Genomic DNA, 6,000 nt, shown 5'->3' with positions numbered 1-6,000 from the left:
AAACCGTGTAACTTTTGTCGATTCCATTGAAAAATAAGTGTTGTTTGATCTTACTAAGATCCATTTTCCTTACATTTCCACACTTAATACATGGGCAACGAGTAAATTTTAGGTCTTTCACATTCTCCGAACAAAATCTTAAGAATAAATCGACCCCGTTTTTATATTCCACGGATAACCTATTCGCTGACATCCATTTTCTATCCATATCTTCTCCTATGTCTATGAAAAATTAAACAATAAAAACTACATAAGCACATGGTCGAGTGTATGAAAAATTGGGCAGCATTTCTTCTATATTAGCAACCTAGCCATCAGTCAATCTTATCAAATCCAATCAAATAAGCACAACACAATTCAAATATAATATTAGAATACATAATTCTAGACAAAATCGGACAGCATTTCCCCTATAATATTGATCTAACCATCTGTTAACAACAAGTCAAACAATTCAAATAGCATACAATAAGTTTCTTCCTTATAGCTCCACAACACACAAACAAATTTTCCAGAACCTACTTCACTAAAACACACAGTTCTCAACCTTCTGTTATCACCGCAACACACAATTTTAATCTCAGAACCTACTTCACTATGGATAAATATTTAAGATATTCAAACTCCTCTAACAAAAATTTAATAATACTAAAACGAGAGATAAGATAATGTACGTACCTCTTGCAATTAATAGTCCTAGCTAGAAAATTTACTTCACTTTGCTATTAAATTCACAACCAACAAAATTGAATTAATTAATAAATAAGAAATTACTAAACAAATATCACTAAATAATTGGATTAACAATAACTTATTCTTGCAATTTTAGAAACTTAAAAACCTCAAATGTGTTATTGAAATAGAAATTTTGAGGCAAAAATCTCTCTAGTTAAAACCACAACCTACAAAATTAAATTAATTAATAAATAGAATATTACTAAATAAATAAAAAAACATAATATATATAATCAACCTACTTCAATGTTAATAAAATATTTAAAATATATTTATACAAATATATATAATTTTTTAATTAAATAATAATATAAATTAAAAAAATCATAAACATAAATATTTGAATTACTTATATCTATACATGCAATTTAGTATGTAAATTAAAATTAAATTATTTTCTTTATTTTAGATATATATATATATATTAATACTTAATCAACCTAAAAAATTAATTAAAAAATCTACAATTTTCGGATTAAATAGTAAAAAAAATTAAAAAACAGTAAATAATGTGGTATAATATCAATATCACAATTCTTAATGTCAAATTTTCACTAAAATTATTTTTCAAACTTTAAATAAATATTTCTAATATCCTAAAATTACCCAAAACCGCACTATTCACAAATACCCTAAAATCACATCATTAACCCACTATATATAAAGAAAATAAATAAAAAACATTATTCTTACTATTATACAGTAATTAAATCTTAAAAACATACCTAAAAGTAATTTTTGTTGATGAAAATCAACCAAAAACGGAAGCCAAAATCGCCCAAAATCACCTTGAAATCGCCTCTTTCCGCCTCTGGTTCGTGTGCTCGGGGAAGAAGAAGAGTGAAGAGGTTATATAAAAGGGAAGCCTCCAACGTCTCCCCTGGGAAGACGTGCACACTTCCAACGTCTCCCCTGGGAAGACGTGCCACATCGGACGTCTTCACAGGGGAGACGTTGGAAGTGTGCACGTCTTCCCAGGGGAGACGTTGGAAGTGTGCACGTCTTCCCTGGGGAGACGTTAGAAGCCTAAAATTTTCAGATTTAATTATTTTATTTCGATTTTTAATTAATTATAAATAACGTCTCCCACTACTTTTAATGACTTACACACTTAGTCATAAACAATAACTTTTGATGACTTGCACACTTAGACTTTAAATATCCCTGATTAATTTTAATGTCTTACAAATTGGTGTAAGTCATCATAGATAGTCATTAAAAGTGAAAATTGTTGTAGTGAATTGAGTCTATAAAATGAATGTTAAGTGAGAGTTGAAATAAGATGATAGACACTGGTTTTCTGATAGGTTTTAGATTCTCTCTAAACATAAGTCGTTTTCTAAGCCTTATTGTTATTTTCTCTTCTTCTCTCTGTATCTATCTCATGTGTTGAGAATTGTCCACTCTAGTCTAGGTGATTCTAAGGATACTTTGGAAGACTGTGAAGAAAATTGAAGATCGGTTCAGTTTCTTGATAATATCTTATGACAGAGAGGATACAATGGTTAGAGAAACTGAAGACTTTCATTTCACCGCATATAATGTAAGTATTCTTATCATTATTTCTCTTTGAATTCAATTTTAGAAACATGTTCTAGGCTATATCATATTAATTTGTTTAATTTTAGATCTACATTTAAAAAAATAAAGATCATGTATAAATTTTCCCAACAGTTACCTCCGAGCCTAATCGAAGTCATCATCACCTTTGAGTCTAGCAACCATTGTCATCACCTTTAAAAGAATCCACCACCATCAAGCCAAAATCGTTGTCATCACCTCTAAGCATAGCCACCACTGTTGTCATCTCTGATAAAGCTACCAGCCAATCATCATCTTAAGCTAAGCCAATAGTATTATACATGTATATGCTACTTTAATGCTTATTAAACAATGGCACTAAACTGTTATACTAATATAAAAATAATATATATAATATTGTTTTTATATTGCTCTGTTTGTAAGCTAATAAAACAAAGTGTCATGAAAGCTTAATATTAATGAAGGAAAGCATAGAGACGAGCATATTTCTTAATATATTGTATTGGTATTAAAAGTGTAAATCAAAGATACGCAACGAAATTGGGTTTTAATATTTTTATTAATATCAGTGAGGATTATTCATTTATTGATATATTAAATCACATACAAATAGATTAGAGATTACCTCTTGAAGTCTATCAAGTATCCACAAATTTTTTTGTATAAATGAACGATCCTCCAATCTATATTCTAAAATCTCACACCTAGATCTTCCAAACCAATCTTCAAACACACAAGGACGTGTGTGGCACATAGGATTCAAAAGTTTGATTTAGGATCCTCTAGATGTACTCAATACATGAGATCTAGCAATGTTTGATTGAGAGAAGATGTATTTCATAACTTTTCAGATTTAGAAAAAGCTATCACTTTCTTTTTAGAGAAAGAGTCTGACAGTCTATGAAAACCACTTATTGTTCTTATTCTTGAAAACTATCGCTTATTTTCAGGTTTATAAAGATAATTAACTAATTTAATTAATCTTTATTTTATTTAAAATAAAACTAATCAGTTATAACATATTTAATTATTTAATTAAAAGCATATTTAAAAAAGAATAATTAAATAAACAAATTATTGGAAATTCAAAATTTAAATCCCAGTAATAGGAAATCCCTCTGTCTGGTGCCACTCACTGTGCAATATAGTGAATGGAGTGAGCCACATTAGGGTTTTCCCAAATTTTCTCATTTATTTATTTAATTAATATTTAAGACAATATATATCCCAAAATAAATATCAGTTAATTCAAAATTAACTTCATCTTAAAATATCAGTTTTAAATAAATAAATAAATATCTTAAGGATATTGGCGGCGATAATACCCAATTTTTTTTTTTCAAAAGTTACACTTTAATACCCAAATCTTTTTTTTTTTTGCGATAATACATAAATCTATAATTTTGTTGCAATCGTTAGTACTCACTGTTAAGTGCTCGTTAAGTATCCACCTGGCACAATTTTATACTTGTAAATTTAGGTATTAAAGTGTAACTTTATAAATGATTTGAATATTATTGCTGCCAATATCCCTAAATTCTTTAAATACTATAAGTGTGGCACATAGGATTCAAAAGTTTGATTTAGGATCCTCTAGATGTACTCAATACATGAGATCTAGCGATGTTTGATTGAGAGAAGATGTATTTCATAGCTTTTCAGATTTAGAAAAAGCTATCACTTTCTTTTTAGAGAAAGAGTCTGACAGTCTGTGAAAACCACTTATTGTTCTTATTCTTGAAAACTATCGCTTATTTTCAGGTTTATAAAGATAATTAACTAATTTAATTAATCTTTATTTTATTTAAAATAAAACTAATCAGTTATAACATATTTAATTATTTAATTAAAAGCATATTTAAAAAAGAATAATTAAATAAACAAATTATTGGAAATTCAAAATTCAAATCCCAGTAATAGGAAATCCCTCTGTCTGGTGCCGCTCACTGTGCAATATAGTGAGTGGAGTGAGCCACATTAGGGTTTTCTCAAATTTTCTCATTTGTTTATTTAATTAATATTTAAGACAATATATTTATCCCAAAAATAAATATCAGTTAATTTAAAATTAACTTCATCTTAAAATATCAGTTTTAAATAAATAAATAAATATCTTAAGGATATTAGCGGCGATAATACCCAATTTTTTTTTTCAAAAGTTACACTTTAATACCCAAATCTTTTTTTTTTTTGCGATAATACATAAATCTATAATTTTGTTGCAATCGTTAGTACTCACCGTTAAGTGCTCGTTAAGTATCGACCTGGCACATTTTTATACTTGTAAATTTAGGTATTAAAGTGTAACTTTATAAATGATTTGAATATTATTGCTGCCAATATCCCTAAATTCTTTAAATACTATCAAAATCATTTTAAATTTTAAAAATCTAAAAGATTATTAGAAAGTAATTAATAAAACTAAAATATGAAAATTTGAAACAACCCAAATTAAAATTGAAACTCAAAATCATCACAAAGTCCATATTATTAAATAGGTATAATAATCTTGTAGATTTTTTAAAATTTTAAATGATTTTTATAATATTTAAAGCATTTAAATAATTTAATCTAAAATCGTCCAAAAATTCATATGTGCCACGTGGATACTTAACGAGCAGTTCACGGTGAGTACTAACGGTTGCACCAAAATTGTAGATTTAGGTATTATCGCAAAAACAATTGGAATTAAAGTGTATCTTTTGAAAGATTTGGGTATTATCACCGCCAATTAGACTAGTAAAAATGTTTCACGTAGATACTTAACAGGCAGTTAATGGTGAGCACTAACAGATGCACCAAAATTATAGATTTATGTATTATTACTGCCAAAAAAAAGATTTGGGTATTAAAGTGAAACTTTTGAAAAAAATTGGGTATTATCGCCGCCAATATCTCAATATCTTATTCTAGATAAGATAATTATTAATCTCTCTTTATATTAATCCAAACATGATTAATATTTATTTTAACCTATTGTTTTTCAAATTAAAAACTATATAGTTAAATAATTAATTAAGAGATATTTGCGGCAAACATACCCAAATTATTATGTTTATAGCACTTAAGTACCCAAGTTATTATTTTGTTAGCGAAAGTACCTTCCGTTCATGTACGTTTGTGACATGTTGCCAAAAGTGCCAAATTAAATTAATATTTGCGATGAAAGTACCTAATTTAAGATATATATGTGCTGCAAAAGTACCCAAGTTATATGCAAATTTGACGTCACGTGGTAGACTTAGCGACAAAAATAAATAACTATAACAAAACATGAACGGAAGGTACTTTCGCCAGCAAAAAAAAAACCTGGGTACTTAAATGCTACAAATGTAATAATTTGGGTACTTTCGCCACAAATATCTCATTAATTAATTCATAATTAATCAATTTCTCATAATTATCTCATAATTATTTTCTTGCCCTCAAAAATAAATTCCTTTGCACTTAAGTCATTCTCTCTACAAATCTTTCTTTTGACATCCTTACCCTTGACAAAGTAGGACAGAGGTGTTCTGGGGACAATGAACCTATAATACGAAGCTCCAATAAATAAAATTATTAATTAAACTCTTTAATTTAATAATGTTATTTATTAATTCCACAATTACTCCACTATAAATATTGAATTGCACTCTAAGTATTTATAGAATTATATTTACAGAGTTTTCTCTTATAGTCCATTGATATAATCATTAAATGTAGTTTTGTCCTCCAATTATT

The sequence above is a fragment of the Humulus lupulus genome, chromosome 5 (assembly GCF_963169125.1).
Source record: "Humulus lupulus chromosome 5, drHumLupu1.1, whole genome shotgun sequence".
Classification (NCBI taxonomy): domain Eukaryota; kingdom Viridiplantae; phylum Streptophyta; class Magnoliopsida; order Rosales; family Cannabaceae; genus Humulus; species Humulus lupulus.
This window is presented reverse-complemented; position numbering follows the sequence as displayed.